Source organism: Elephas maximus, chromosome 15, assembly GCF_024166365.1.
Source record: "Elephas maximus indicus isolate mEleMax1 chromosome 15, mEleMax1 primary haplotype, whole genome shotgun sequence".
NCBI lineage: Eukaryota > Metazoa > Chordata > Mammalia > Proboscidea > Elephantidae > Elephas > Elephas maximus.
Genome location: NC_064833.1, coordinates 68,124,660 through 68,140,335, shown reverse-complemented (window position 1 = coordinate 68,140,335; position 15,676 = coordinate 68,124,660).

Here is a 15,676-nt window from a genome sequence, read left to right as displayed (position 1 = left end):
AGTAAATTTGAATAATAGTCGTATTAACTGGTCTTCCTTGTAGGCGTATGGATATTATCCTATCACTGACAGTGTTGTACTTCAGCATAGATCTTGAAACGTTCTTTTTGACAATGAATGCAACACCCTTCCTCTTCAAGTTGTCATTCCCAGCATAGTAGACTATATGATTGTCCAATTCAAAATGGCCAATACCAGTCCATTTCAGCTCACTAATGCCTAGGATATCGATCTTTATGTGTTCCATTTCATTTTTGACGATTTCCAATTTTCCTAGATTCATACTTCGTACATTCCAGGTTCCTATTATTAATGGATGTTTGCAGCTGTTTCTTCTTGTTTTGAGTTGTGCCACATCAGCAGATGAAGGTCCCGAAAGCTTTACTCCACCCACGTCATTAAGGTCGACTCTACTTTGAGGAGGAAGCTCTTCCCCAGTCATCTTCTGAGTGCCTTCCAACCTGGGGGGCTCATCTTACAGCACTACATCAGACAATGTTCTGCTTCTATTCATAAGGTTTTCACTGGCTAATGCTTTTTCAGAAGTAGGCTCCTGGGTCCTTCTTCCTAGTCTGTCTTAGCCTGGAAGCTCAGCTGAAACCTGTCATCCATGGGTGACCCTGCTGGTATCTGAACACCAGTGGCATAGCTTCCAGCATCACAGCAACACACAAGCCCCCACAGTATGAAAAACTGACACGTGGGTGAGGCATACTGTAGGATACCACTTATATAAAGTTCAAAAACAGGTATCAGACATCTGGAGTGATTATCTTTTGGGGGAACAGTGACTATGGAGGGGGCACAAGAGAGGTTTCTGGGTGATGGCAAAGTTTTATTCCTTGATCTGAGTACTGTTACATAGTTGTACACTCTTAGCAAAAAAATTAATTGAGTTGTGCATTTAGTATTTAGTGCTTTCCTGTATGCATGTTATACTTCAGTAAAAAGTTTGCCTCAAAAAAGTAAAAAAGGAGAAAGACGAGCATTTACATAAGATTTCATTTGGTGGGGGGATAGGTGCTGAGGATTAAAACTGGAACAAAACAAATACTTATTTTCTAAATAGGCTACCATATTTTACAAACAGCAGAATGGTTTTATAAAGCTCCCAAAACAGTCTAGGAAATACGTAATGAGAGTCTAAGTAGAGTAATAACAGTTGGTGTGAGAAGCAGGGTATCAATTCAAGAAGTATTATTAACGTAGAATCAGTGTTTGTTTGTTAGGTGCCATCGACTCATAGCAACCCCATGTGACAGAGTAGAACTATTCCATAAGGTTTTCTTGGCTGTAATCTTTATGGAAGCAGACTGCCATATCTTTCTCCCTGGGAGCCCCTGAGTGGGTTTGAACTGCCAACCTTTCCGTTAGCAGCTGAACAGTTAACTACTGTGCCACCAGGGCTCCTTTTGTAGGATCGATAGTATTTGGCAATTGACTAGATACAGGGGTGGGAATGATCCAGGAGTTGAAGATGATTCCAAGATTTCAAGAGTATGTAACAAAGAAAACGAAAACATCATTAACTTTTTTTATTGTGATGAAATGTATAAAACAAAACATTTGCCAGTTTAGCCATCTTTACCCGTGCAGCTCAATGACATTATGTTCACCTTGTTGTGTACCCATCACCACTATCCATTTCCATATTTTTCCATTACCCTTAACAGAAGCTCAGTGCACCTTAAACAGAAAATGGTAAAAAAGAGAAGGTAGTTAACACATGTAAATTTACACAGGCCATTGCAGGGAAGGAATACAGGGAGAGAACAGAATTGCTTTAAGGCTGAAGAGGGTTTTTACGATGTCTCTCTTCTACTGCTGTATTTCCTTTGGCTTCAGCCAGTAAACCACCTGACTGGAGTTCTTTACCCAGGGGAGTTACCTAAACCTTTATTCCTGAGGGATCTGAGCTCCTGATGGTCCTACCTCCATGGAGTTGCAGTAATCTTCCATTAACTTTGATGCTGGATCCAGGGAATCCCAGAGCTCCATTTATACTTCTAGTAACAGGTTTGAAAACAATGATGGGTGGAAGTGAGAATCGGCAGGGAGTCACTGCTTCTTCACTCCAAGAAGATCGGGCAGATCTAGCCGTCAAGGGAGGGCCATCAGGGGTTGGGAAAATTATCCCTGTTTAATTTTTTTGATTCCCACTCCTTTCTCAATCAGTGCCCTAACATCCTATTTCAAGTCTGGGTCAAACTTTGAGTTTGTCTTTACAATTATTGGAGAGCAGTCTGTTAGCTGAAGAATAGAGTACTAGAAAGTCCCTAGGATTCTGGTTGTACCTAGCAATGAGACTTGGGAATTTGAGATCATCCTCTTTCCTTAAGCTATCCAGGACCATTAAAAGCAACCATTTCCTTTAAATCTCCAATCAAAACTATCCCCTGAGATCACCTTTTAGCATAAAAGCAGAGTGACACTCAAAATGAAGAATATTACCTGTTAGATTTGTAAGAAGCCATCTGTATGACTCCAAATGTCAACATTAATCTAAAGCAAAAATGAGAAGATAAGGGGCAGGGAAAGTAGAGTACTGGAAATGGAATAAACAGAACACAAAGAGAATGTTGACACATTGTGAAAAATATAACTAATGTCACTGATCAGCTTGTATGGAAATTGTCAAATGGGACCCTAACCTTGTTCTTTGGTAGGTGTATTACAAGCACCCAAAGCCCTGCCTTCAATGGGCTCTACACTCTCAGAAATAATTTCAATAGCTATTTCATCTTCATGAGCTACTGGCTTTCAGGTTCCCATTTATGAATACTATAAAAAAAAAAACTTTTTTTTTTTTTTTTAATAGAATTGCCACTCATTTCAGCCTTAGCTGGACAAGATAACCAAAATCACCTCTCCCCCCATTTTCCTGAGGGTTTGTTACTTGCAAGCTAGTCCTTAGGTATCAATTTCCATAAGAGTCATGGTTCTTAATTGGAAGCAATTGAAATCAAATAGAGTTGTCTAGGCAGAAAAGGCAAATGCTGGAAGGATGAACAGGGTTCTTTGGTCATTTGCCTGTGCCTTGGTAGTCAGGAGGCAGGGAGAAGTCTCTGTTTTGGCTTCAATAATTGGGCATTGGGACCCCATCTTCATCTAGATTCAGATAATGGGGATTTCCTAAATCCAAGACAGGGATTTCCCAAATCCAACATGGGGATTTCTATGCTGGAGAGCTTTTAACAAAACAAGACAAACAAAAACTCCCCACAAATGTCCATTACATTTTCCACTTTATGCTTTCTTTCAAATTTTAGAATTTTTCAGCTGACACTTGGAATTTTTCTGAAAAACACTATAGTGCTTGCAGACTGTCATGGATTGAATTGTGTCCCCCCAAAATACGTGTCCACTTGGTTAGGCCATGATTCCCAGTATTGTGTGGTTGTCCTCCATTTTGTGATTTTCCTATGTGTTATAAATCATAACCTGTGCCTGTGGTTAAAGCGGATTAGGGTGGGATGTAACACCCTTGTTCAGTTCACATCCCCGGTCCAATGTAAAGGGAGTTTCCCTGGGGTGTGGCCTGCACCACCTTTTATTCTACAAGAGGTGAAATGAAAGGGAAGCAAGCAGAGGTTTGGGTACCTCACACCACTAAGAAATTAGTACCTCTGGACTTGGGGTTCCTGCACAGAGAAGCTCCTAGTCCAGGGGAGGGCTGGTGACAAGAACCTTCCTCCAGAGCCAACAGAGAAAGCCTTCCCCTGGAGCTGACGCCCTGAATTTGGACTTCTAGCTACTAGACTGTGAGAAAATACATTTCTCTTTGTTCAAGCATCCGTGTGTGGTATTTCTATTATAGCAGCACTAGATACCCAAGACACAGACATTTTTGTTTCTTACCAATATTTATACCTAATTTAAAAAATTGTAACATTATCTGAAAATTTCCAAGCAATACTAAATAGTAGAGGGTCAATGAAAAAGAGGAAGACCCTCAGTGAGATGGATTGACACATTGGCTGGGTGTCAATTTAAAAAAATTGTAATATTATCTGGAAATTTCCAAGTAATACTGAGTGGTATATTGATAATAGGCAGTCTTTGGTTGGTCCTCATTTTTAATAGAAAGTCTCTGACAATTGTTTTTTTTTGTTAAGTTTATGTTAACTGTTGGTTTGAGACTATTTTAAAATCATATATGAAATATCCCTCTATTCCTAGTGTATGAGCTTAAAATCAGGAGCAGAGATTGTATTTTGCCAAATAATTTTTTAAACATCTATTGAGATGATCCTACTTTTTTCTCTGGTAAATTGTATCAATAAATTTTCTTACCTTAAACCATCCTTGCTTTCCTAGAATAAACTTTAATTATGTTTTTTTATGATATAGTGTTCCTTGACTACACTCTGGATTTTTTACTAATTCTTATTTTCTAATTAAGTGTTTCTACTATTTTTTGTCATTCTTATATCTTATTCTTATATCATATGTAATCATAAAGGCTATGAATTAGCCTAAATTGGATTATCTTACCCCATAAACTGATATTTAATCACTTTTTTAGAGTAATGCGTAATCATAAGGTTTTTTTTTTTTTTCTTTCACCAGTTATTTGGATATTTAAAAATTCGGTAAGGATTAGTTAAAAAATTAAAACTTTTTTGATCAGTTTCTAGTATTATTACTTCGTGCTTACAGAAGTTAGTTTATATAATTTCTGTCTTAATGAGTGAAAACTATTTTGGAGAATGGTTCTATTGTCAAGTGGATGAAACCTCACATGTTCTGGAACTTTACCCAGCAGTTTTTTTCTTAAGAAGTTTCATTATCTCCTGGGATTGTAGTGCATAAAATAAGATCAATAATCAGCATATGTATCAGTTTAGTAAAGAATGTGGCCTTTGAAGACAGACTTGAGCCCTAATCCCAGTTCCATTACTAGAACAAAATGCTGTACTTCATGTCTCAAAGCCTGTTTCTTCATCTGCATATGGCTATAAATATCATCTACATTGAAAAATTGTAGTAACTTGCCCATGACCACACAGGCTAAGGTTTAAATACTGGCTTTTTCCCTAAAGTTCTTTCCACTACCATGTTTGTTCTGAATCTTTGAAAGTAGGTTGTCTAAAAAAAGGAGGGGGGGGCAGTGGAGAGGCATAATGGTCACTACTATCATTTATTGGAGGCCTTTTGTGCCCTTCTATTTACAGGCCTTTAATTTTTTAAGCTGCTTTTTTTCCCATGGGCCTTTACTCGAGCTTCAACAGCACTTCTGGAAAGTAAGGCAGATATTACTAATCCCATTTCTCAAAGGACCAAATCAATGGAATTTCAACATGATGAAAGTCTATTAGTAACCAGTAGATCACTATTTGTGGAGGTAGACAAAGATCTGGAAACCACGCTGATTTGTAGAATAATAAAACACCTGATAATTTAAGAGTAGAAAACTTTACAAGCAGACAGTATTATACGTATGCAATATGAATCACAACTAGTGATATACACACTTACCTAGGAAAAGTACTTAACATAATTGGTTGTTATTAAATTTGAAGACTAATGACTGAAGACCAGACAAGTTGTGAGATGACATCAAGGACATCATACATGAAGAAAGCAAAAGACCAAAATGGATGTCAAAAGAGGCTCTGAAACTTACTCTTAAACATAGAGCAGCTAAAGCAAATGGAAGAAACAATGAAGTAAAAGAGCTGAACAGAAGATTTCAAAGAGTGGCTCAAGAAGACCAAGTATTATAATGAAATGTGCAAAGACCTAGAGTTAGAAAAGCAAAAGGAAAGCACATACTCAGCATTTCTCAAGCTGAAAGAACTTTAAAAAAATCCAAGCTTTGAGTTTCAATATTGAAGATTTATGTGCAAAATATTGAACAACACAGAAGGCATCAAAAGAAGATGGAAGGAACACACAGAATCACTGTACCAAAAAGAATTGGTCAATATTCAACCAACTCAGGAGGTAGCATATGATCAGGAACTGATGGTACTTAAGGAAGAGGTCCAAGCTGCACTGATGTTGTTCTTGTTGTTGTCAGGTGCCGTCAAGTCAGTTCAGACTCATAGTGACCCTACTCACAACAGAACGAAACAACACTACCCGGTCCTGACCCATCCTTACAATCCTTGTTATACTTGAGCTCATTGTGGCAGCCACCGTGTCAATCCACCTCACTGAGGGTCTTCCTTTTTTCCGCTGACCGTGTACTCTGCCAAGCATGATATTCTTCTCCAGGGACTGATCCCTCCTGACAACATGTCCAAAGTATGTAAGATGCAGTCTTGCCACCCTTGCCTCTAAGGAGCATTCTGGCTGCACTTCTTCCAAGACAGATTTATTTGTTCGTTCTTTTGGCAGTCCATGGTACATTCAATATTCTTCGCCAACGCCACAACTCAAAGGCGTCAACTCTTCTTCGGTCTTCCTTATTCATTGTCCGGCTTTCACATGCATATGATGCGATTGAAAATACCATGGCTTGGGTCAGGCACGCCTTAGTCTTCAGGGTGACATCTGTGCTCTTCAACACTTTGAAGAGGCCCTTTGCAGCAGATTTACCCAATGCAATGTGTCTTTTGATTTCTTGACTGCTGCTTCCATGGGCGTTGATTGTGGATCCAAGTAAAATGAAACCCTTGACAACTTCAATCTTTTCTCCATTTATCATGACGTTTCTCATTGGTCCAGCTGTGAGGATTTTTGTTTTCTTTATGTTGAGGTGCAATCCATACTGAAGGTCTTTGATCTTCATTAGTAAGCCCTCTTCACTTTCAGCAAGCAAGGTTGTGTCATCTGCATAATGCAGGTTGTTAATGAGTCTTCCTCCAATCCTGATGCCCCGTTCTTCTTCATATAGTCCAGCTTCTCAGATTATTTGGTCAGCATACAGATTAAATAGGTATGGTGAAAGAATACAACCCTGGTGCACACCTTTCCTGACTTTAAACCAATCAGTATCCCCTTGTTCTGTGCGAACAACTGTCTCTTGATCTATGTAAAGGTTCCTCATGAGCACAATTAAGTGTTCTGGAATTCCCATTATTAGCAGTGTTATCCATCGTTTGTTATGGTCCACACAGTCGAATGCCTTTGCATAGTCAATAAAACACAGGTAAACATCCTTCTGGTATTCTCTGCTTTCAGCCAGGATCCATCTGACATCAGCAATGATATCCCTGGTTCCACGTCCTCTTCTGAAACCAGCCTGAATTTCTGGCAGCTCCCTGTTGATATACTGCTGCAGCCATTTTTGAATGATCTCCAGCAACATTTTGCTTGCATGTGGTATTAATGATATTGTTCTATAATTCCCACATTCGGTTGGATCACCTTTCTTGGGAATAGGCATAAATGTGGATCTCTTCCAGTCAATTGGCCAGGAAGCTGTCTTCCATATTTCTTGGCATAGACCAGTGGGCACCTCCAGCGCTGCATCTGTTTGTTGAAACATCTCAATTGGTATTCCATCAATTCCTGGAGCTTTGTTTTTCGCCAATGCCTTCAGAGCAGCTTGGACTTCTTCCTTCCGTACCATTGGTTCCTGATCATATGCCACCTCTTGAAATGGTTGAATATCGACTAATTCTTTTTGGTATAATGACTCTGTGTATTCCTTCCATCTTCTTTTGATGCTTCCTGCGTCGTTTAATATTTTCCCCATGGAATCCTTCACTATTGCAACTCGAGGCTTGAATTTTTTCCTCGGTTCTTTCAGCTTGAGAAAAGCTGAACGTGTTCTTCCCTTTTGGTTTTCCATCTTCAGCTCTTTGCACATGTCATTATAATACTTAATACTTTACTTTGTATTCTTGAAATCTTTGAAATCTTCTGTTCAGTTCCTTTACTTCATCAATTCTTCCTTTTGCTTTAGCTGCTCGACACTCAAGAGCAAGTTTCAGCGTCTCCTCTGACATCCATCTTGGTCTTTTCTTTCTTTCCTATCTTTTCAGTGACCTCTTGCTTTCTTCATGGATGATGTCCTTGATGTCGTTCCAGAACTCGTCTGGTCTGCAGTCACTAGTGTTCAATGTGTCAAATCTATTCTTCAGATGGACTCTAAATTCAGGTGGCATATACTCAAGGTCATATTTTGGCTCTCGTGGACTTGCTCTGATTTTCTTCAGTTTCAGCTTGAACTTGCATATGAGCAATTGATGGTCTGTTCCACAGGTGGCCTCTGGCCTTTTTCTGACTGATGATATTGAGCTTTTCCATTGTCTCTTTCCACAGATGTAGTCAATTTGATTTCTGTGTGTTCCATCTGGTGAGGTCCATGTGTATAGTCGCCGTTTATGTTGGTGAAAGAAGGTGTTTGCAATGAAGAAGTCGTTGGTCTTGCAAAATTCTATCATTTGATCTCCGGCATTGTTTCTATCACCAAGGCCATATTTTCCAACTACTGATCCTTCTTCTTTGTTTCCAACTTTCGCATTCCAATTGCCAGTAATTATCAATACATCTTGATTGTATGTTCGATCAATTTCAGACTGTAGCAGCTGATAAAAATCTTCTATTTCTTCATCTTTGGCCCTAGTGGTTGGTGAGTAAATTTGAATAATAGTCGTATTAACTGGTCTTCCTTGTAGGCGTATGGATATTATCCTATCACTGACAGTGTTGTACTTCAGCATAGATCTTGAAACGTTCTTTTTGACAATGAATGCAACACCCTTCCTCTTCAAGTTGTCATTCCCAGCATAGTAGACTATATGATTGTCCAATTCAAAATGGCCAATACCAGTCCATTTCAGCTCACTAATGCCTAGGATATCGATCTTTATGTGTTCCATTTCATTTTTGACGATTTCCAATTTTCCTAGATTCATACTTCGTACATTCCAGGTTCCTATTATTAATGGATGTTTGCAGCTGTTTCTTCTTGTTTTGAGTTGTGCCACATCAGCAGATGAAGGTCCCGAAAGCTTTACTCCACCCACGTCATTAAGGTCGACTCTACTTTGAGGAGGAAGCTCTTCCCCAGTCATCTTCTGAGTGCCTTCCAACCTGGGGGGCTCATCTTACAGCACTACATCAGACAATGTTCTGCTTCTATTCATAAGGTTTTCACTGGCTAATGCTTTTTCAGAAGTAGGCTCCTGGGTCCTTCTTCCTAGTCTGTCTTAGCCTGGAAGCTCAGCTGAAACCTGTCATCCATGGGTGACCCTGCTGGTATCTGAACACCAGTGGCATAGCTTCCAGCATCACAGCAACACACAAGCCCCCACAGTATGAAAAACTGACACGTGGGTGAGGCATACTGTAGGATACCACTTATATAAAGTTCAAAAACAGGTATCAGACATCTGGAGTGATTATCTTTTGGGGGAACAGTGACTATGGAGGGGGCACAAGAGAGGTTTCTGGGTGATGGCAAAGTTTTATTCCTTGATCTGAGTACTGTTACATAGTTGTACACTCTTAGCAAAAAAATTAATTGAGTTGTGCATTTAGTATTTAGTGCTTTCCTGTATGCATGTTATACTTCAGTAAAAAGTTTGCCTCAAAAAAGTAAAAAAGGAGAAAGACGAGCATTTACATAAGATTTCATTTGGTGGGGGGATAGGTGCTGAGGATTAAAACTGGAACAAAACAAATACTTATTTTCTAAATAGGCTACCATATTTTACAAACAGCAGAATGGTTTTATAAAGCTCCCAAAACAGTCTAGGAAATACGTAATGAGAGTCTAAGTAGAGTAATAACAGTTGGTGTGAGAAGCAGGGTATCAATTCAAGAAGTATTATTAACGTAGAATCAGTGTTTGTTTGTTAGGTGCCATCGACTCATAGCAACCCCATGTGACAGAGTAGAACTATTCCATAAGGTTTTCTTGGCTGTAATCTTTATGGAAGCAGACTGCCATATCTTTCTCCCTGGGAGCCCCTGAGTGGGTTTGAACTGCCAACCTTTCCGTTAGCAGCTGAACAGTTAACTACTGTGCCACCAGGGCTCCTTTTGTAGGATCGATAGTATTTGGCAATTGACTAGATACAGGGGTGGGAATGATCCAGGAGTTGAAGATGATTCCAAGATTTCAAGAGTATGTAACAAAGAAAACGAAAACATCATTAACTTTTTTTATTGTGATGAAATGTATAAAACAAAACATTTGCCAGTTTAGCCATCTTTACCCGTGCAGCTCAATGACATTATGTTCACCTTGTTGTGTACCCATCACCACTATCCATTTCCATATTTTTCCATTACCCTTAACAGAAGCTCAGTGCACCTTAAACAGAAAATGGTAAAAAAGAGAAGGTAGTTAACACATGTAAATTTACACAGGCCATTGCAGGGAAGGAATACAGGGAGAGAACAGAATTGCTTTAAGGCTGAAGAGGGTTTTTACGATGTCTCTCTTCTACTGCTGTATTTCCTTTGGCTTCAGCCAGTAAACCACCTGACTGGAGTTCTTTACCCAGGGGAGTTACCTAAACCTTTATTCCTGAGGGATCTGAGCTCCTGATGGTCCTACCTCCATGGAGTTGCAGTAATCTTCCATTAACTTTGATGCTGGATCCAGGGAATCCCAGAGCTCCATTTATACTTCTAGTAACAGGTTTGAAAACAATGATGGGTGGAAGTGAGAATCGGCAGGGAGTCACTGCTTCTTCACTCCAAGAAGATCGGGCAGATCTAGCCGTCAAGGGAGGGCCATCAGGGGTTGGGAAAATTATCCCTGTTTAATTTTTTTGATTCCCACTCCTTTCTCAATCAGTGCCCTAACATCCTATTTCAAGTCTGGGTCAAACTTTGAGTTTGTCTTTACAATTATTGGAGAGCAGTCTGTTAGCTGAAGAATAGAGTACTAGAAAGTCCCTAGGATTCTGGTTGTACCTAGCAATGAGACTTGGGAATTTGAGATCATCCTCTTTCCTTAAGCTATCCAGGACCATTAAAAGCAACCATTTCCTTTAAATCTCCAATCAAAACTATCCCCTGAGATCACCTTTTAGCATAAAAGCAGAGTGACACTCAAAATGAAGAATATTACCTGTTAGATTTGTAAGAAGCCATCTGTATGACTCCAAATGTCAACATTAATCTAAAGCAAAAATGAGAAGATAAGGGGCAGGGAAAGTAGAGTACTGGAAATGGAATAAACAGAACACAAAGAGAATGTTGACACATTGTGAAAAATATAACTAATGTCACTGATCAGCTTGTATGGAAATTGTCAAATGGGACCCTAACCTTGTTCTTTGGTAGGTGTATTACAAGCACCCAAAGCCCTGCCTTCAATGGGCTCTACACTCTCAGAAATAATTTCAATAGCTATTTCATCTTCATGAGCTACTGGCTTTCAGGTTCCCATTTATGAATACTATAAAAAAAAAAACTTTTTTTTTTTTTTTTAATAGAATTGCCACTCATTTCAGCCTTAGCTGGACAAGATAACCAAAATCACCTCTCCCCCCATTTTCCTGAGGGTTTGTTACTTGCAAGCTAGTCCTTAGGTATCAATTTCCATAAGAGTCATGGTTCTTAATTGGAAGCAATTGAAATCAAATAGAGTTGTCTAGGCAGAAAAGGCAAATGCTGGAAGGATGAACAGGGTTCTTTGGTCATTTGCCTGTGCCTTGGTAGTCAGGAGGCAGGGAGAAGTCTCTGTTTTGGCTTCAATAATTGGGCATTGGGACCCCATCTTCATCTAGATTCAGATAATGGGGATTTCCTAAATCCAAGACAGGGATTTCCCAAATCCAACATGGGGATTTCTATGCTGGAGAGCTTTTAACAAAACAAGACAAACAAAAACTCCCCACAAATGTCCATTACATTTTCCACTTTATGCTTTCTTTCAAATTTTAGAATTTTTCAGCTGACACTTGGAATTTTTCTGAAAAACACTATAGTGCTTGCAGACTGTCATGGATTGAATTGTGTCCCCCCAAAATACGTGTCCACTTGGTTAGGCCATGATTCCCAGTATTGTGTGGTTGTCCTCCATTTTGTGATTTTCCTATGTGTTATAAATCATAACCTGTGCCTGTGGTTAAAGCGGATTAGGGTGGGATGTAACACCCTTGTTCAGTTCACATCCCCGGTCCAATGTAAAGGGAGTTTCCCTGGGGTGTGGCCTGCACCACCTTTTATTCTACAAGAGGTGAAATGAAAGGGAAGCAAGCAGAGGTTTGGGTACCTCACACCACTAAGAAATTAGTACCTCTGGACTTGGGGTTCCTGCACAGAGAAGCTCCTAGTCCAGGGGAGGGCTGGTGACAAGAACCTTCCTCCAGAGCCAACAGAGAAAGCCTTCCCCTGGAGCTGACGCCCTGAATTTGGACTTCTAGCTACTAGACTGTGAGAAAATACATTTCTCTTTGTTCAAGCATCCGTGTGTGGTATTTCTATTATAGCAGCACTAGATACCCAAGACACAGACATTTTTGTTTCTTACCAATATTTATACCTAATTTAAAAAATTGTAACATTATCTGAAAATTTCCAAGCAATACTAAATAGTAGAGGGTCAATGAAAAAGAGGAAGACCCTCAGTGAGATGGATTGACACATTGGCTGGGTGTCAATTTAAAAAAATTGTAATATTATCTGGAAATTTCCAAGTAATACTGAGTGGTATATTGATAATAGGCAGTCTTTGGTTGGTCCTCATTTTTAATAGAAAGTCTCTGACAATTGTTTTTTTTTGTTAAGTTTATGTTAACTGTTGGTTTGAGACTATTTTAAAATCATATATGAAATATCCCTCTATTCCTAGTGTATGAGCTTAAAATCAGGAGCAGAGATTGTATTTTGCCAAATAATTTTTTAAACATCTATTGAGATGATCCTACTTTTTTCTCTGGTAAATTGTATCAATAAATTTTCTTACCTTAAACCATCCTTGCTTTCCTAGAATAAACTTTAATTATGTTTTTTTATGATATAGTGTTCCTTGACTACACTCTGGATTTTTTACTAATTCTTATTTTCTAATTAAGTGTTTCTACTATTTTTTGTCATTCTTATATCTTATTCTTATATCATATGTAATCATAAAGGCTATGAATTAGCCTAAATTGGATTATCTTACCCCATAAACTGATATTTAATCACTTTTTTAGAGTAATGCGTAATCATAAGGTTTTTTTTTTTTTTCTTTCACCAGTTATTTGGATATTTAAAAATTCGGTAAGGATTAGTTAAAAAATTAAAACTTTTTTGATCAGTTTCTAGTATTATTACTTCGTGCTTACAGAAGTTAGTTTATATAATTTCTGTCTTAATGAGTGAAAACTATTTTGGAGAATGGTTCTATTGTCAAGTGGATGAAACCTCACATGTTCTGGAACTTTACCCAGCAGTTTTTTTCTTAAGAAGTTTCATTATCTCCTGGGATTGTAGTGCATAAAATAAGATCAATAATCAGCATATGTATCAGTTTAGTAAAGAATGTGGCCTTTGAAGACAGACTTGAGCCCTAATCCCAGTTCCATTACTAGAACAAAATGCTGTACTTCATGTCTCAAAGCCTGTTTCTTCATCTGCATATGGCTATAAATATCATCTACATTGAAAAATTGTAGTAACTTGCCCATGACCACACAGGCTAAGGTTTAAATACTGGCTTTTTCCCTAAAGTTCTTTCCACTACCATGTTTGTTCTGAATCTTTGAAAGTAGGTTGTCTAAAAAAAGGAGGGGGGGGCAGTGGAGAGGCATAATGGTCACTACTATCATTTATTGGAGGCCTTTTGTGCCCTTCTATTTACAGGCCTTTAATTTTTTAAGCTGCTTTTTTTCCCATGGGCCTTTACTCGAGCTTCAACAGCACTTCTGGAAAGTAAGGCAGATATTACTAATCCCATTTCTCAAAGGACCAAATCAATGGAATTTCAACATGATGAAAGTCTATTAGTAACCAGTAGATCACTATTTGTGGAGGTAGACAAAGATCTGGAAACCACGCTGATTTGTAGAATAATAAAACACCTGATAATTTAAGAGTAGAAAACTTTACAAGCAGACAGTATTATACGTATGCAATATGAATCACAACTAGTGATATACACACTTACCTAGGAAAAGTACTTAACATAATTGGTTGTTATTAAATTTGAAGACTAATGACTGAAGACCAGACAAGTTGTGAGATGACATCAAGGACATCATACATGAAGAAAGCAAAAGACCAAAATGGATGTCAAAAGAGGCTCTGAAACTTACTCTTAAACATAGAGCAGCTAAAGCAAATGGAAGAAACAATGAAGTAAAAGAGCTGAACAGAAGATTTCAAAGAGTGGCTCAAGAAGACCAAGTATTATAATGAAATGTGCAAAGACCTAGAGTTAGAAAAGCAAAAGGAAAGCACATACTCAGCATTTCTCAAGCTGAAAGAACTTTAAAAAAATCCAAGCTTTGAGTTTCAATATTGAAGATTTATGTGCAAAATATTGAACAACACAGAAGGCATCAAAAGAAGATGGAAGGAACACACAGAATCACTGTACCAAAAAGAATTGGTCAATATTCAACCAACTCAGGAGGTAGCATATGATCAGGAACTGATGGTACTTAAGGAAGAGGTCCAAGCTGCACTGATGTTGTTCTTGTTGTTGTCAGGTGCCGTCAAGTCAGTTCAGACTCATAGTGACCCTACTCACAACAGAACGAAACAACACTACCCGGTCCTGACCCATCCTTACAATCCTTGTTATACTTGAGCTCATTGTGGCAGCCACCGTGTCAATCCACCTCACTGAGGGTCTTCCTTTTTTCCGCTGACCGTGTACTCTGCCAAGCATGATATTCTTCTCCAGGGACTGATCCCTCCTGACAACATGTCCAAAGTATGTAAGATGCAGTCTTGCCACCCTTGCCTCTAAGGAGCATTCTGGCTGCACTTCTTCCAAGACAGATTTATTTGTTCGTTCTTTTGGCAGTCCATGGTACATTCAATATTCTTCGCCAACGCCACAACTCAAAGGCGTCAACTCTTCTTCGGTCTTCCTTATTCATTGTCCGGCTTTCACATGCATATGATGCGATTGAAAATACCATGGCTTGGGTCAGGCACGCCTTAGTCTTCAGGGTGACATCTGTGCTCTTCAACACTTTGAAGAGGCCCTTTGCAGCAGATTTACCCAATGCAATGTGTCTTTTGATTTCTTGACTGCTGCTTCCATGGGCGTTGATTGTGGATCCAAGTAAAATGAAACCCTTGACAACTTCAATCTTTTCTCCATTTATCATGACGTTTCTCATTGGTCCAGCTGTGAGGATTTTTGTTTTCTTTATGTTGAGGTGCAATCCATACTGAAGGTCTTTGATCTTCATTAGTAAGCCCTCTTCACTTTCAGCAAGCAAGGTTGTGTCATCTGCATAATGCAGGTTGTTAATGAGTCTTCCTCCAATCCTGATGCCCCGTTCTTCTTCATATAGTCCAGCTTCTCAGATTATTTGGTCAGCATACAGATTAAATAGGTATGGTGAAAGAATACAACCCTGGTGCACACCTTTCCTGACTTTAAACCAATCAGTATCCCCTTGTTCTGTGCGAACAACTGTCTCTTGATCTATGTAAAGGTTCCTCATGAGCACAATTAAGTGTTCTGGAATTCCCATTATTAGCAGTGTTATCCATCGTTTGTTATGGTCCACACAGTCGAATGCCTTTGCATAGTCAATAAAACACAGGTAAACATCCTTCTGGTATTCTCTGCTTTCAGCCAGGATCCATCTGACATCAG